General features: G+C 48.6%; 1 long non-coding RNA gene across 1 annotated transcript; it reads left to right on the top strand.

Moving 5' to 3' along the window:
• The first annotated feature begins 761 nt into the window (after positions 1–761).
• LOC120395154 lies at positions 762–3648 on the top strand. The gene is made up of 4 exons (XR_005592497.1): positions 762–820; positions 1385–1542; positions 1968–2054; positions 2188–3648. It is a non-coding gene; the product is annotated as an uncharacterized LOC120395154 (long non-coding RNA).
• The last annotated feature ends 15120 nt before the right edge of the window (positions 3649–18768 follow it).

Here is an 18768-nt window from a genome sequence, read left to right as displayed (position 1 = left end):
CAGTGTTCTGCTAGCTTTTTAAAATGGCTACAAATTGTACAACTGTTTCATCTTCCTTTTGGTCTCTTTTGTGGAACCTATATCTTTCAGCAATTACCAGTGGTTTTGGGGAGAAATGAGACCCCAGGATTTCCACAATGTCACTGTAAGATTTAGTCTCAGGCTTAACAGGGTGTAGTAAGCTGCGTAGCAGAGAGTAGGTTTTAGCCCCTACAACAGTTAAGAATATTGGCACCTTCTTCGCTTCTGTAATGTCATTTGCAATACCAAAAAGCTCAAAACGCTCAGTATACACATGCCACTGCTCTGTATTCTCATCAAAAGGCTCCAGGGGCCTGGTCAGAGTAGCCATGATGTTTTAGTTTCACTTTCACAGTCAGTGCAACAAGCAGCTTTTTTTCTTTGTTTGGTCTTTACCTTGACTTCTACTTCCTTCTGTTACTGGAGCAGCACCAGGATCCCACCCTCGTCGCCAGTGTTGTATCCTTGGGGCAGCCGGTGTAGGAAGCAATCACTTGAGGCCAGAGAGCAGACAGCTAACCAAAACCTCCATTTTATTTACAGAGACAGAGAGCTCCCTCAGCCGGTTGAAACCGGCTGAGCTATCCCTTAATAGTCTAACTCAGTTGCCATAGTAACAAAACCCATGACAACCAAATACACAACACCCTGCTCCTGCCCTGAAGGGCTTAAAACAGCCCAGGAGAGGGCTGGGGCTGGGGCAAGAAGCCTGGGCTGATTGGGGAAAGTAGGCTCAGCTGGGGCCATGCCCCAATCAGGCCCAGCTGGCCCCTATAAGAGGCTGGGAGCCAGAAGCCTAGTAAGTCTCCCTCTGCCTGTAGAGGGAGAAGGGCCTGCAGGGAGCTAAAGGCAGAGTACCTGAGTGAAGCAGGGCTGGGGAAAGGCAGAGGAGCTGGGGAGCTCCAGCCTGGAAAGACCCAGGCTGGGGCCTAGCATTGGGCTAAAAGGTACTGGGGGTTGCAGAGGGCAGCCCAGGGGTAGGCCAAGGCAGCAGGTCCAAACCCTCCTTGCCAGTGATGAGTAGGCTGATACTGCAGTCTGCCCCAGGGCGCGGGGCTAGATGATGACTGGCAGTAGCCTTATACTGAGGTGAGGTGGGAATAGTGGGTGAGGGTTTCCTGGGGAGGGGAGACCCTGAGAGAAAGGGGTTACTGCCAGGGGGCAGCACCCCATGTAAAAGGGTACTGGGTCCAGGAAGGGACACGGAAGCCGGAGGACAGGTGGATCACTGGCCTGTAGAGGGCACGCCAGAGCTGGAATGAACTAATTCCCAGGAGTCATCAGCAGGAGGTGCTGCAGGGATGAATCCCCCGTACGTCTACAAGCTCTAAAATAATTGAATAGGAGCCTGTCTCTCTTGCAGATACAACCTGTTTTCTGTTCCCAGAGGATCAGAAAATTTCATGTTGCAGTGGACAAATGCATTAATTCTAGGGGGAGGTCCTGTTTCATAACAGACACTACAAACAAAAAAGACATCCAACAAAGCAGTGTTATGTCTATCCAGTATGACCATAATGGGTAAGAGAACTCACAGCCTATAAAATCTCATCCTATAAATTCTGTATTGGGTCCATAACTTGTGGTTGAACTAGAGCACAAATTTTGGAAAGATTTCCAATTCTGATGTAAAGACCAAGTGATGAGTTTACTCCATCCCTTGTGTTTCAATGGTTAATTATTCTCATTGTTAAAAATATGTATCTTATTTCCAGTTTGAATTTTTCTGACTTCAACTTCCAGCCAGTGGATATTGTTATGCCTCTATCTGCTAAATTAAAAAGCCCTTTAATATCAGATATCTTATATCTGTGTAGGAACTTGTGTAGAATGTGTTCAAGCCACCTAAGCCTTCTTTTGATAAACTAGATAGAAAGAGTTCCTTAAGTCTCCCGTTGCAAGGCATGTTTTCTAGACCATAAATCATTATTGTAACTCTTCTCCAGGTTTTTCAACAATCTTTTATAAAATGTGCACAACAGAATTGGACATATTATTATAGTCTCATGGCCTCATCAATGTTGTATAGACAGGTAATATCTCTCTATTTCTACTCAATATTCCTGTTTACACATCCAAGAATTGAGTTAGCCCTTTTCGTCAGCCAGTATCCCTGGCACCTCATGTCCAGTTGGTTATTTACAATAACCCCTCTCTCCTTTTCAGAGTCATTGCTTTCCAGGATACATTAAGTACCACCTATCTTCTTTCTGCTAGATGTCTGATCTACAAGCATTTCCTGACAGTCCTGAACAATTTATCTAGAGATAAGAGAAAAGGATACATAGTATGTTCTCATGGACTAAACATAAGACTGGACAAGAACTATAGACAGTAGGAACCATGGAAGTGAAGGATGCATACCACTTATGAATTCCTCCAGAACTGTTTCAAGCAGTGGAAATCCTGATGAATCTGGGCTGCCGATGCCTAAAAACTGATCTGAATATTTCTCTCTGTGAGGAGTTTCTACGTTTGTGGATAAGTCTGATTAGATTTGAACTGGACTGTCTGCCTCCACAGAAGCAGAAACACGTATGGAGGGGAGAAATGTCACATGTTAGGTTAGGAATCAATATTTTATTTCTTATATCACAATGTAACTGATTAAACTGAAAATTGTTAGCGACAGAACTTTAATGAACACAAAATAATGTGAGATTCACAATCAAACATGGTGATCTGTTGGTGAGACCTGGCTGCTATGCACAAATCCAAAACTTCAGCAATATCGGCAAAGACCTTCTGTTAAGCACTAGCTTTAAAGCCAAAGACAGCATTGTTTTTATTAATTGTGTCTTTCTCAGCAAAAACGTCCAATAACAAATTATCAAGTGCAGCCTCACCATGTGGCCCTGCTTCCCTACTTCTCCACTATAGATTAAGAATACTTGTAAAAATGCATTTCTGTCTCATTCTTGGAAGTCTGGTCTAATTTTGCTGAAGGGCGATGCTAAGGCAACTCTATTACTATGGTCCATTAATGACCTGCCAGATTTCTGATTTTACTGTACTGCATGCTGAATCTTAATGTTGATATTCTCATGCAAACACTATACCAGATAAGTGCATTCTACAGCTCAGTCTGATCACATTTTTATTCCCAGTTTCTAGTAGAAAACATTTTATCCATTGATCCCGCCTCTTACTACTTTGATCTTAGATGTCAGATCAAAGTATTATATATGCAATTAAAAAATCAACTCTTACCAACAATTACCACAAACCAATAGCCAAGCAGTTACATCCTACTGTACAGATAAGTATAGAGAAACACAGTATCTTAATATAGTAGCTGCTGGCAAATACTGATTCTTTCCACTGTATGACTGCAATCCCACTATATTGCTTAAAAAAAAAATTATAGAAAAGCCTAGAAACAGTTGATTAGATAGATCTATAGAAAGAAAGTTGTCACTATAATAGTTATTTAGTTCCATATGCTCTCTCATATATAACCAATTACATAAGGTTAAAAAAAATCACAGTTGGCTATATAATGCTTTGGTAGAATGAAATTGATTGTCTCTACATAGTTAATTTGCATAATGTGCACAAATATACTAATCCTCCTAAGCATTCACTTGGCTGGCAAATTTCAGTGTCCGGAGCACAGAAGCAAGTATGACATGCTGAATCTTCAATAAAGCATTATGCAAAGCTCAGTTCAACAAAAGATTTAGTAGATATTATTACAGTCCTGCTGGACAGATAGACTAATCAATGTACAGTTGTGAATTTCTGTCACCAGCATTTAGTCTTTCTACTTATTTATTCCCTTTAAAGTTTTTGAAATATTATATTTCTATTCTGTGGCCCTAGCTCTCTTCTGTGAATGCATCTCTTAGAATCTACCTCCTTACAATAAACTGCACTTCATAGTTCTCAATCTTACTAGGTAGGTAGGTAGGTAGGGGGGTGTGTGTGTGTGTGTGCGCGCGCGTGTGTACACACAAGTGGTACTTGCCAAGAAAGCAATAGGCATAGTTTGAAATGATCTGAGATTTGACAGTGAGCCAAATCCTCCTTGTTCTATGCATGTGAATGGACTTGCTAAGTTAAGGGAACTATTTGTGTGAGAAAAGTGAGCAACATTTAGTTCAGTATCTGATATCTGAATATTGCAATAAACTGGAGGAGATGCAAAGCTGTACTCACATAGCCATATTTAAAAAAATAGAAAAATATTTTTTTAATAATTCCTAAAATAATGTTCTGTCCAGCCCAAATTTTCTACTACACTTACCAGAAGGCAAACAGCATATAACGTATGCTTTCTATTAATGTCACTGCTGAGTACAAATGCATACTCTTTGCAGAGCTGTTCTTTAGCAGCTCAAAGGGAAGACTATCCCCAAAACAGTACATGGGAGGCAGCACATAATATGTACACTGTACATTGCCTGTCTAACACACTAGCCACCCTCAATAAATTAATGTAGTGAAGGTGGAAAACCTTAGTTAAACTTCCACCTTTTAGTTAAACTTACAACTTGAAAACTGCTGCAGCCTCCACAAATAAAAAGCCCAACCCCACGGCTAGCAGGCAGATATTGATCAAGGGAGAGTGATGTGCTCAGCAGTAGGATTGGACGTAGGAGAGGAAATTGGTAGAACATAATGAAAAGAGAAAAAGGCAAAAGAACAGGTGGAAAAGAAGGGGAAAAAAGCAGCAGAAGGTGAAGTAGAGAAGAGAGGCAGAGCAGCAGATGAGGAGAGAGGAGCAAAGTAACAAAATCTCAATAAGGAGCAATCATTTGTTCATTTTTCTCTCTCTCCCTAACACACACATCAGTGAAGGCTTTACGCTCAACCAAATAGCTCAATGATTATTTATTCAACATGCTTTCTCTGATGCCTGATACTGTGCTCTGATGAGGGGAGCCTTAGACATTTAGTATCACCAACCTCCTGTTTCAAAATCTCCAGGGTCAAATGTAGGGTGGCAAGTGCAAGAGCATCAGGTCTGTGTAGAATGAAATTCAATGTTGGGCTGCAATGAGGGACAGTTAGGAGGCACATTGTTCATACTGATCCCACATTCCTCTGCACAGACAGAACTGACAGTAAAGAAGAGAAAACTTGCGAAAACATTGGCAGTGAAGAAGCTCTTTGTTGCAGAACAGGGTTAGCACAGACAGCAGTCGTGTACGTTTCTGTACATAGCCCCACCAAGATGCCTTAAAGCTCACTTGGAGATAATCACTTTTAAGGGTGAAGAGTGGTTCAGACTAAAGAATCATTCATTCAGTGATCTTTCTACTGTCCACTAGGAACTGCACCAAGAGCACCAATTCATTATACACAGGCCACCAAAGACCTGTCAGACTATGGTGCCCAGATAGCACATAGGAAAAATAAGGACAGAGTGTGTGTGTGGGGAGGGGGGGGGGGGGTAATAGGCACCTATATGAGAAAAAGCCCCAGATATCAGGACTGTCTCTATAAAATCGGGACATCTGGTCACCCTATGTCAGACACTAACAACCTTTAGTCACTACCTTCTTGGTCTCAATTCAGACCTTGCAATAAACTAAGCTGAACAGTAACTGGCACAGCAGACATAGGCCAGCAGAGACCTGGGGCAGGCTGGATGCATTTCAGTCCCAGCTCTGCTCTCTATATAAGGCTCTATATTCTATTACTAATAATCCCCTGAGCCATCCAGTACCTATCGATATGTTTATTTATAACAAATGACATTTTTTGACACTGGAGTTTAAAATAACTTTTCTGAGTCAAGGAAAAAAGCAGATAACTTTTTAGGAGCATAATCAGAAACGAGTCTGCAGCAAAAAGAAAAGGACAAGCCCAAATGCTCCCACCTCCCATGCTTACCCAAGTAAATGGTCTTTGGGCAGGAGATCTTAGTGGGCTGGAAGAGGTAATCCCCAAAACAATTCACTGTGTGGATGCACAGTGGTTGTTGAGCCACTCCCCTGCCATTACAGCCAAAGAGAGGGGAGAAATTGCATATGAATTTTGGGGCTTGTGTGCCAGTTGGGAAAATGGGCAGGAGTGGATTAATGACTGTTTGGTAAATCAGAGAGGCAGGATGATCCAGAGATTAGAGCACTAACCCAGGACTTGTGAGACTTGATTCAATTCCCGGTCCTGCCACTGACTCCCTGTAGTGACCTTGGGCAAATAACTTAGTAGCTCTGTCCCTCAGTTTCCCATCTGTAAAAAGGGCATTAATAGTAGTTCACATAGCTACTGTGAGAATAAATACATTTAAGATTGTACTACTGGGCCGATGGGGGCCAAATATGTGCCTAAGACACAGGGCCGGTGTAACCATTTAGGCGACCTAGGTGGTCGCTTAGGGCGCTAAGATTTGGGGGGCACCATTTTCTTCAGCAGTGACCACGGCGGCCAGATGTTCGGCCACCCTGGTCACAACCAGCTTTTAGGCGGAGGGAGCTGGGGCAGTAGAGCACGGGGAGGGCCGCCTGCAACAAGTAAGGGAGGGGTGGCATGCAGGGGAACTCCCCGCCCCAGCTCACCCCTGTCCTGCCTCCTCCCCGAGCACGCCGTGGCCGCTTCACTTCTCCCGCCTCCCAGGCTTGCAGCGCCAATCAGCTTAGGTGCCGCAAGCCTGGGAGGTGGGAGATGTGAAGCAGCGACGGCGTGCTCGGGGTGCTCGTGCGAGGAGCAGGGGTGAGCTGGGGCGGGGGAGGTGCCTCAGGGTGGAGGATGAGGGGATGGGGAGCTGCCACAGGGGAGTGCCTCAAGGCGGAGGGGGGGAGCTGCCACGGGGGGGGGAGCGCCTCAGGGTGGGGTCTCGGGGATGGGGGAGGGCGCAAGGTGGAAGTTTCGCCTAGGGTGTGAAACATCCTTGCACTGGCCCTGCTAAGATAGAAAGTGAGGCTCATGCAAACACAGGCCAATACATAAAAGCCCAATGAGAATGAAGTAACAAACAATCTGCTTTTCCTCATTAAAGATGGGCCTGAGCTTTAGGGAAATTTTTATCTGAATCTAAACTTTGCACCTGGCCTCTATCACTCTAAAGTGCTGGACCACAACTCCGGAGCTGAATTTTGTAGCTCTGATCTATGTCTAATCTCCATGCATAAAGCAACAGTTCTCTAGCTTTTCTCTTTCCATAGCTGCCTAAGGAATACATTGGTGACAATAAGCTAATGAATACCAACAGATGGTGGCCACAGACACCGACATCCCCTATGAGTAATGAATTGTACCAGCCTGCCAAGCTATAAAGTTAAATGTCAACATGTGGCTCCTGGGACTACATTAAAGAAAGCACACTTTTTATAGGACCACCTTCTGGTTTCAGGATTTTGGGTTTGCAGCCAGAGCTGGGATTGAATTGCATCCAGCTTGCCCCAGGTCTCTGCTGGCTCATGTATGCTGTACCAGCTATTGTTCAGCTTAATTAAACTAAATGTTCTGTTTCTTTCAATCAAACCAAAACAAAGTAAGATACCAAAGCATGACAAGGAAGGATCCCCCTCACCCTCCTAGATAAACCTTCAGACTGGGACAAGAAAGACAAGACAATGAAAAAAAGCTAATATACTGTCCGTACACAAACAACTAGGAGTGATGGAAATTGGGACATTGCAACTCGAGATGTGAAAACCATGGCAGCTTCAGTGGGCAAGGGATTTGTAGTGGGATTTTCAAAGGCACCTAAGCAGGTTAGGCACCTGACTCCTGTTAGAATCATAGAATATCAGGGTTGGAAGGGACCTCAGGAGGTCATCTAGTCCAACCCCCTGCTCAAAGCAGGACCAATCCCCATCTAAATCATCCCAGCCAGGGCTTTGTTAAGCCTGACCTTAAAAACCTCTAAGGATGGAGATTCCACCATCTCCCTAGGTAACCCATTCCAGTGCTTCACCACCCTCCTAGTCCTAGTCTACATGGGGGGTGGGGAATCGACCTAAGATACGCAACTTCAGCTACAAGAATAGAGTAGCTAAAGTCGACGTATCTTAGGTCGACTTACTTCGCATCCTCACGGCGCGGGGTCGACTGCCTCCGCTCCGACGACTCCACTTCCGCCTCTCGCTGCGGTGGAGTACAGGAGTCGATGGCAGAGCAATCTGGCGGGTAGTGTAGATGTACCCCTAATGAAAGTTTTTCCTAATAGCCAACCTAAACCTCCCCCACTGCAACTTGAGACCTCCCTCCCGCCAATAATCTCTATGTTCAAATTCCCCATTCAGCAAAGATGTCAGTTAAAAAATGTGAAAGATCTGGAGAAGGATGATAAAACAACAGCCACAGAGCTAGTTCTAGATTGTTTGGAGAACTACTCAGGCTTATCCAGTGACTCTGGGAAGAGAAATCAGGAAGCACAGTAAGAAGGGAAGAGGAAGGGGAGCTGTTAGCCAACATGCTTTCACACTAAAGTATTTATCCACCAGTTCCCTGCTGCCGGGCTGCTCACATTCAGGAATGAAGTGGCCTTAGTTCATCCTCCTTCACTCTTGAATGAGAGTAGCCACAGGGTGAGATAACACACTTTAATTTATGAACATTGACTTCAGTTCACACCTATAGTTGATTCACCTTAAAGTTTCCTGAGTGTCCAAGGATATGAGAGAGAGAAGGTGGGTGAGCTAATCTCTTTTGTGGGATCAACTTCTGTTGGTGAGAGTCCAGTTTACACAGAGCTCTTTTTCAGACCTGAAGAAGAGCTCTGTGTAAACTGAGAAGATTGACTCTCTCACCAACAGAAATTAGTCCTATAAAAGAGATTACTCGGCTCACACACCTTGTCTCTCTCATATCCTGGGACAAACACAACACTTCATGTCCCAGTGTAGACATGCCACCAGATAGCGGATCCTGTGCTGCAACTATAGAGCAATCAAGTGAGGACAATCTATCCTCAGTCTTCTAAGGTGTGCCTGCCTTGCAGTGAGTGCTGGAGGTGGGATTCTTCCCAGTTAACCTGGCTACCTAGTCATTTCCTGACCTCAGCTGCCTGAGATAGGGGTATAAGCTTTTGTAACTCTGACCCATCTCTTTTAGATGTTTGTATCCTTTAGTAACTGAGTCATGGAAAATTCTCCCAGTTTCTGGAGACACACAGGTTGTACTTATTATATGCCTTAAGGCCCTGTCTTTTTAGAGTACCCTCTAAATTCTGAAAGAATCTTCTTCAGATAATTTGCCTTTTCTTTAAATGGAAAGAAGCTTGTTCACTGTCATGGCATCTTCTTTTATTTTGTCTGTTTCATCCCAGTTCTATGGTCTGCCCTACTGCTAATTCTTTTTGAGATAAACTATTACACCAGAGACCTCCTAAATTATAAATCCATTGCAGAGCTGCATTTGCTAGTGTGGACCAAACTTATCTTGAAACCAGTCCCATCACAGTGGACTGCATGATGAATAGTTAAGGACAGTAGCAAATAAATGAATTCTAAACATAAATGGAAAAATATAACAGCTAGATTTGTGCAGTAGTTTTCATTAGTGATTAAATCAGACATCACACATTGTTACTCCTTGTGACAAGAACCATTTAGTTGATGACAACAACACTATCAAGTTCAGGTATTGGCCAAATACCCCTGGGATACTTTCAGCTCACTCGATGCTTTCTGCATACTGCATTAGTATTCAGCATATGCTGTATAGGGTTATAACTGCATCTTTCCCATCTGACGCTCTGCTGTATTGTATGCTGTGGTCTGTGTTACAGTTTTGTGTTTGCAAGATTTCCTTTAGGCTTGCTTCTTTTCATGATGTAAGAATTGGGATATATGGTACCGCACGATTGCTTTTCAAGAGATTTCTCTTGTGTAAACTGAGTATCTTGTAAAAAAGGTTACAACTAACCATAAACTCCACTGAACAGAAGAAATAAGCTTTCTACAACCTCATCTAAAACCTGAAAACTATCATTCTAAACTTGAGAGAGAACTTTACAATTTATTTTCACAGCCAGTTGGAAGGCTTTCCAACCAGGAAAACAAAAACACTGAATAAAATCTATCCCATATCTATGTTTCACGACAAATTCACTTTCACATATTTCAGAAAGCGACTGGGACAGAAAAGTTCTGTCTAGAATTATCACACACATCTTTTTATCAAAACACACATCCCCTGCAAGATACATGCCCTGGGCAGGTCACTGAAGTTCTCCAGGCCTCAATTTCTCCATCTGTAACCTGAGGATAACAACATGAGCTCTCTTTAGAAGAATATTTTGAGATCCTGGTTAAAAAGCACTATATGAGTTCTAAATGCTGTTATTGACTCAGAATGTCGAGGCATCAAGATTTCTGAAGATGTTGTAATCAACAAGGAATTAATTTGTGAAGCCCTCTATTCTTCCCATTACGTTTTAACTGCAGGTTTCTAGTTACAGCTTTACACCCAGGGCTGCTAGAGATGACTTCCTAAAATATATTCTTTATAATAAGTTCCTTAAATACCTCTAAGGGATTTGATTTGAACCCATTATGGACCTGGACACCTAAAGGACTATCACGATTCTGTGGTTGGGTGGAATGAAGAATATAAGTGATTTTTATACATTGTTTAAAAAATAACTACTTTATTTAAAACATTTAAATAAATCATTTGCTGATCTGTCTCTCCTGACACTTCTCCAATATAGCATACATTTAAAAAAGGGCAAAATCCATAAGTAGCACTCATTTTATAGGCCCATACTTTAGTCCTGGCTTCTTAACCTAGCAGGGTGTATATCCTCAGGTAATGACCTAGACAAGATTGCACAGAAGCCCTTTTAACAACTATTTTGATTTTACGTTCCTTCAATGTAAGAAATTCATTGAAATCTGATACCGTGTTCTTACACAGAGAAGCTAAACTTGCCTCTTTCTCATCTGTAATACAGTATAATTTAGTTGAAGGATCCCTTGCAAGAGCCATGCAATGGAGTTTTTCTGAACTCTAGATAACAAATTGTACACATACTGCGGTCAACTGGGGGCTCAAAAGCTTTGATTCTTCTCTCCCTTTAGCTTGTTTTTACATGTTTACACTTCCACTTCTTGGTGTTGCTCCGAACTTACACCTGTAAAAGTGGGAGGAGAACCTGACTCAGTGTCTTATTGGATGGCTTAATAATCTTTCCTACTGATCACACCTGGTCTGTCAATCTTAGAACTTTATTTTTAGGAGGGAACCACCACAAATGACAGAAATGAGACAACTGATTAAATGTAATGTATTTTTATTTGGACCTGGCATACATTTAAATAACATAGCAATTCCTTTTATAGACACAGGAATATATTTTCACATCAGTGCATGAGTATTTACTAATAGCTGTGCAACTCCGATGGATAGTAATGTGAGTCAGATGGTTAATTTCCAATGCATTACTTTAATAATGTATTCTCTAGTCTCAGGATCATAGCTGAGTGTCATGATTCATTACTGACTCTGCCTCTAACACTAATGGTCAGTCAAATCAACATAAACATCAGCCCCCTCAGATAATACTGTAACCCTTCTGCCGGGCCAAAACGATAGCAGCAAGGGCCGGGTTCAATACATAGGGGTCCCTTCCCCACAACATAATGCAAAACCAGCTCGAGCCCCCACCCAGTGACCTGGGAAAATCTTACACACACCCCTGGGCGCCTCGAGGAGGCATTACTTCCCCTCTCGCAAGCACAGAGTCTTGGTGTAGCAGAAAAGGTTTAATTACATGACAAACAACAAGCATTAAATTGGGAAAATACCTCAGCTAGAGTTCATAGGTCAAACTGTGAGCAAAGACCCACTCCAGCAAATTGGGCCATGTCATTCTCTCAGGGCCCTTGAGTCCAGCAACCCCCAAATCACCCACAGTCCCAAAAGTCCCACAATCCAAAAGTCTCTGTCCCGGGTCAGTGCAGCCCCAGAGTTCAAGAGTCTCTCTGCAGAGGTCCCCCCCACCAGCCTGGGTAGAAAGGGGCACCTTACGTGGTTCGGGGCCAACTGCCCTGCCTCTTCATGGGGTTCTGCTTCCACTAGTCGTCCCCGCAAACAGCTCAGCTTGCTCTGTGGGCTGCTCCGCTCTGCCAGCTGCTCTGGTCCACCAGCTGTCCTGTGATCCACTCCAGCCGTCCTCACGAGCTGCTTGGCTCCACTCACCCAGTGGCTGCACAAACTGCTCCACTCCGCTCTGCCAGCTGCTCTGCTCCACAGTATTGCTTCAGGCTCCCCCACTCATTGGCACAGTACTCAGTGCTCTCAGCTCAGCAAGTCCAGCTCTTCAGTGATTTCAGCTCTTAGTGATTCCAGCTCATTGTAGGGAAGCCCCAGTGACAGTGAATTCAGCTCTGGTTGAGTGAGCGGTGAGGCAGCATGGTGGCACGCGAGCAAGCTCGTAGCATGTCCGTATGCATGACGTCACCCAGGAGGAAATTCGCTGCGAGGAGACCGGCTCGCCTTTCATGCGATCGGCAACCGCTACCAACAGCTGGGTCGAACGCCGGAAGGACTTCGTCCGATCGATATAAAAAGCGAGGGCCCTGCGAACGTCCAGGGTGTGGAGCTGCTGCTCACGGGATGAGGCGTGCGGCTTCGGGAAGAAGACTGGAAGGAAGATCTCCTGGTTGAGATGGAAGGCCGACACCACTTTAGGGAGGAAGGCTGGGTGTGGCCGAAGCTGCACCTTGTCCCCATGGAAGACGGTATACGGTGGAATGGCCGTCAGGGCGCGGAGCTCAGACACTCGTCTGGCCGATGTAATCGCCACAAGGAAAGCTGTCTTCCAAGAGAGATAAAGCAGAGAGCACGTGGCCAGGGGCTCGAAGGGTGGTCTCATAAGCTGGGCCAGAACCAGATTCAGATCCCACGTTGGGGTAGGACGACGTATCGTCGGGTACAAACGATCGAGGCCCTTAAGGAATCGGGAAACCATCTGGTTGGAGAAGATGGACCGACCACCCATAGAAGGCCGAAACGCCGACACGGCTGCCAGGTGCACCTTCAGGAGGAGATCGCTAGACCTTGGCCTTAAGGTACCAGAGGTAGTCCAGGATGGTCGGGATGGGGACTAGGAATGGATTAAGGCCTCGTTGGTCACACCAGATCGCGAAACGTTTCCACTTCGCGAGGTAGGTAGAGCGCGTCGACGGCTTTCTGCTTTCGAGCAGGACTCGCTGCACAGCCGCCGAACAGTCCCTCTCTGCGCGGGTCAACCACTCAGGAACCAAGCTGTAAGATGCAGGGACTGCAGGTTCGGGTGACAAAGCCTGCCGAGGTCCTGAGTGATGAGGTCCGGCCATAACGGGAGGGGAATGGGATCCTGAACCGAGAGCTCGAGCATCAGTGCTGTCTCGGCCAGGCCGGAGCGACAAGTATTACGCGGGCCCTGTCCCTCCGAAGCTTGAGTAGCACCCAGTGTATGAACGGGAACGGAGGGAATGCGTAGAGGAGGTGATCCGTCCATGTGAAGAGGAACGCATCTGACAGGGATCCCGGAGCTCGACCCTGGTACGAGCAGAACCTGTGGCACTTCCTGTTCTCCCTGGAGGCGAACAGGTCTATCTGGGGAAACCCCCACCCCACCGGAAAATTGTGTGGGCCACATCTGGGCGTAGGGACCACTCGTGGGAGGTGAACGACCTGCTGAGCTGGTCGGCCAGCATGTTCTGTACCCCTGGCAGAAAAGACGCTTCTAGGCGAATCGAGTGGATCACGCAAAAGTCCCACAGGAGCATCGCTTCTTTGCAGAGTAGGGAGGACCGGGCTCCGCCCTGCTTGTTCACATAGAACATCACCGTCGTGTTGTCTGTGAACACCGCCACGCAGCGGTTCTGCAGGTGGGACCGAAAGGCGAGACATGCCAAGCGGATCGCTCTCAGCTCCCGGACGTTGATGTGGAGGGAGAGCTCCTGGGCCGACCAGAGACCTTGCGTGTGTAGGTCGCCCATGTGAGCACCCCATCCTACCGCCGAGGCGTCTGTGGTCAGGGTGACCGACGGGCGAGGAGGGCGGAACGGGACGCCTGCGCAGACGACCTCCGGGTCCAGCCACCAGTTGAGCGTCTGGAGAGTGGGCTTTGCGACCGTCACCACCATGTCTACGGGGTCGCGATGAGGGCGGTACACCGCTGCCAACCAAATCTGGAATGGGCGAAGGCGCAGCCTTGCGTGCGCGGTCACAAACGTGCACGCTGCCATGTGGCCCAGCAGGCATAGGCAGGACCGCACCGTCGCTGTGGGGAAGGCATGCAGGTCCCGTATGATCGAGACTATTGTCTGGTGCCGAGGATGAGGAAGGCAGGCCCTGGCTAAGTTGGAGTCGAGGACCGCTCCTATGAACTCCACTCTTTGCGTTGGAGTCAAGCAGGACTTCTCGGCATTGATAAGGAGGCCTAGTGACCGGAACAGAGACAGTATTTCGGCCACTTGATCCGCTACCAGTTCTTGGGATGGCCCGCGTATTAGCCAGTCGTCGAGATATGGGTAGACATGTATTCGACGCCGGCGGAGGGCCACGGCAACCACCGCCATGCACTTGGTGAAAACCCTTGGTGCGGTGGATAGGCCGAAGGGTAGTACTGCAAATTGGTAGTGTTCGCCGTTGACCACGAAACGCAGGTAGCGTCTGTGGGGAGGGTAAATTGCCACATGAAAATATGCATCCTTCATGTCGAGGGCGGCAAACCAGTCTCCTGGATCCAGGGAAGGAATGATGGTCCCCAGGGTGACCATACGGAACTTGAGCTTGCACAGGTGTCTGTTGAGCTCCTGGAGGTCTAAGATGGGACGAAGACCTCCTTTCGCCTTGGGGATGAGAAAATATCTGGAATAAAATCCCCTGCCCCGCCTGCTGTGCGGCACCTCCTCTATGGCACCCACGCTCAACAGAGTCTCGACCTCTTGTCAGAGGGCTTGCTCATGAGAGGGGTCCCTGAAGAGGGACAGGGAAAGTGGGTGGGAGGGAGGGGGCGAAATAAACTGAAGGCGGTAACCGTGCTGGATGGTACTGAGGACCCAGCTGTCCGATGTTATGGAGCACCACGCCTGGAGGAAGTGGGAAAGACGGTCGGAAAATAACGGGGTAGGATCCTGGAGGGAGACTGATAGGCCGTCCCCAAGCGTCCCATCAAAAGGCCTGCTTGGGACCCTGAGGGGCCTTGGAAGGGCCCTGGGCCTGGTTACGCCTGCTCCCCGATGGCTTGCGGCGGTGTAAAGCTGCACGGCGACTGTTAAAAGGCCTTGACCTGGCCTGGGTAAAGGGCCAGAAGGGCTGCTGCTGGAATGACCTTCTCTGGGTAGCTGGCGTGTGCATGCCCAGAGTGCGAATGGCAATCCGGCCATCCTTCAGGGTCTGGATTCTGGAGTCAGTCTTGTCTGAGAAGAGACCCTGGGTGTCAAAGGGGAGGTCCTGGAGGGTGTACTGCACCTCAGGCGGCAAGGTGGAGGACTGCAGCCATGAAATGCGCCTCATAGTCACCCCGGAGGCCACGGTTCTGGCTCCCGAGTCAGCGGAGTCCAGGGCGGCCTGAATTAAGGACCGGGAGGCTTTCCTGCCCTCTTCCAAGAGCGCCAAGAACTCTTGGCGTGAGGCTGGCGGGGTCAGCTCCGAAAACTTCCCCAGGGACACCAAGATGTCAAAGGTGTACCGGGAAAGCAGCGCCATCTGGTTCACGATTCGGAGCTGAAGACCACCCGCTGAATAGACCTTGCACCCCAACAGGTCCATGCGCCGTGCCTCCTTAGATTTCGGCGCTGCTGCAGGTTGTCCATGCCTCTCCCGGTTGTTTACAGACTGGACCACCAGAGAGTCCGGAGTTGGTTGCATGTACAAATACTCGTACCCCTTGGGCGGGACCGAGTACTTCCTCTCCACCCCACGTGCTGTGGGGGGAACCGACGACGGCGACTGCCAGATGGTAGTGCTATTCCGCTGTATCGTGCGGATAAAGGGCAGGGCCACCCGCATCGGGGCCTCCGCTCCAATGACATTAGTCACTGGGTCCTCGTCCTCCGGGACCTCCTCGACGGGCAGGTTAATGGCCTTCGCCACCCGGTGGAGAAGGTCCTGGTGTGCCCATAAATCAATAGGCGGGGGGTCGGTCGTGGACGCCCCCGCCACCGCATCGTCCGGAGATGACGACGAGGACTGACCTGGGAGTACCTCGTCAGGAGCCTGCTCCTCCAATGGGTGCTCAGCCGCCACGGAACCTGGATCTTGAGTCGGATCCTGTGGCAATGTGGCCCCTCCTGTTAGTGATGGGGGCGGCCTGCTGACTGTGGCCTCTGGCTCCCGACGCTCCGCTCCCACCTGCCTCGGGGGAGAGGGAAGCCCTCGAGGGTCATGGTAGTCCCAGGGAACCCAAAATCCCCACTGATGGGGTCCATGTTCCCGGCCTTGGGACTCGGCTCCAAAGTCTGCACCACTGCCCTCGGGAGAAGCGATCGAGGGCTGACGAGAGGGCCAGGGTGGAGCTGAGGCGACACCCGAGTGTGCCTCCGATGCCAGTGGCGGGGCTCTGAGCGGCGCGGAGGCTCGGTGCCAGTCATCACGGTACCGGATCGGAGAGCGGGACCGGCGTGCGCTGCGGTGCCGGGAGCTCGACCGGTGCCGGGAGCTCGACCGACGGTGCCGGGAGCTCAAACAGCGTTGGGCGCTCGACCGCGACGGTGACCGACGGCGTTGGGAGCGGCTCCGGGAGTCTCGGTGCTGAGAATGGGCTCTGGAGCCGGACCTCTTGCGGTGCCGGCGACTGGGTGACCGTGATCGAGAGCGGTGCCGGCGACTCGGTGACTGGGAACAGGAACGTCGCCGGGAGTGCGACCGGTACCGCGATGCTGAGCGGTACCGGGACTGCGACCGGCGCCGAGACGGGGAGCGGCGCCGCGACGGTGATCGGCGTGGCGGTGACCGCCTCCGAGATCGGGACCGGGTCCGAGATTTGGAGCGCCGTCCATCCCATCTGTCGGGGGTCGTATCATTGCCGGCTTGCCCACCGACTGGACAGCCCGCACCGGTGGTGCCGGGGGCCGGAGGCTCGGTGCCTCTGTGAGCTCGATAAGCTCTCTCGCCGTCGCAAACGCTTCAGGCGTGGACGGGAGCTGCAGCTCGACCTTGGCTGGTACCGGGGAGCAGGGTGGTGTCGGACTCGACGGCCTCTGGGGTGCCGGAGTCGACGGCCCTGTGCACGGTTTGTGCACCGCCACAGCCGGTACCGCCTGTGTCGGAGGTGGCTGGGCTAACGGCCTCGGAGGATGTTTTGAGGTCGTCTTCGGCGTCTTATGCTTCCTCGTTGGGGAGAGGGAGAGGTGCCGGGATGTCGGTGCCGGGTGTCGAGGTGCCTCAGTACTGGGGCGGCTCGGTGCCGCCGGTGCGCTGCACGCCGAGGATGACTTCGGCGCCGGTGGGGTCGGCGCGGGAGGCTGGAGCGAAGCCTCATGAGGAGCTGCTTCAAGCGAGAGTCCCGCTCCTTCCTCGTTCGGGGTTTGAAGGCTGCACAGATCGGGCACTTATCAGTTCTGTGAGACTCCCTGAGGCAGCGCAGGCAGGAGTCGTGCGGGTCACCCACGGGCATATGCCACTGGCAAGCCGCACAGGGCTTGAATCCCAGTGCCCTGGGCATAAGACCGCACCGGTTGAGGAAGAAGAGGGGTTAATCCCTCTAATTCCCTACTGATACTATAACTAACTAAACTTATTCAATTAATCTAACAACTAAACTAAGTTAACGAACTATGCTAAAGAACGGAGAAAACGCTAGGGCTGTGGAGGTAAAGAAGCACTCCACTGTTCCAACTGGCTGTCACAGGCGGTAAGAAGGAACTGAGGAGCGGACGGGCCAGCTGGGGTATATATTCGGCGCCATAGCGGCGCCACTCCAGGGGGCGCCCAGCTGGCCCACCGGAGTTGCTAGGGTAAAAATGTTCTGGAGAGCCATGCACGCACGGCGCGCACACCTAACTGGAATGCATAGGAGCAACACATCTCGAATAAGAACTGTCTATGCTCAAAGTGCAGTTTTCTTGGGAATCTCTGCATAGAGATTCTAGTTACACTCTTAGTACATGTCTCTACTTGATCTTTTCCCCATTAGCAACATTTTACTGCAACCAGCCATTTCTCCCTCCAGATAAAGATTGGCTGCATCATTTTTTACCATTTTCTCTGCAATTTATCTACATATTTTACGACTGCTGTCTAAGTAAGTTGGCAGTTTTTTAAAGAGCCATCATTAAGAGCAATGACTTGAGAGTAAACTTATGAAGAAACATTAAATAAGCTATTAAAATATGAACAGCTTGCTGAAACACCACCTAAGGTGATGTATCAACAGTTTTGAAGAGTGTGAACATCATGGAATGGGAGGAATACAAGGAGTAGTATGATAGTAGTATGATAAAATTAAGAAACTGGGCTGAATATCAGGGAAAAAATCCTGATGATGAGATACATTCGCTTGTGAAAAAAATCTCCCAAGGCTCGGGGTGGAAGCCCCATTAGTTAGACATTTATAGAGAGATTAAACTGAACACTTGGGAATGTTTAATAGAAAACACTTCCTGCACAAGCAAGCTGATGGGCTGGATGACCTATGTCTGTTGCTTCTCTGGTATGTGATTGAAATTCACAGGGAGAAAAGGGACTCTATCTGTACTCCTAGAATTAAGGAACCTACTTACACACACACACACACACACACACACACCCTGATGGTGTGGCTAATGTGATTAGGTCCTATGATGGCATCCCTTGACACCATCAGAGGCTCGTTCACCTGCACATCTAACAGTGTGATATATGCCATCATGTGCCAAC

The sequence above is a fragment of the Mauremys reevesii genome, linkage group 1, assembly GCF_016161935.1.
Source record: "Mauremys reevesii isolate NIE-2019 linkage group 1, ASM1616193v1, whole genome shotgun sequence".
NCBI lineage: Eukaryota > Metazoa > Chordata > Testudines > Geoemydidae > Mauremys > Mauremys reevesii.
This window is presented reverse-complemented; position numbering and strand designations above follow the sequence as displayed.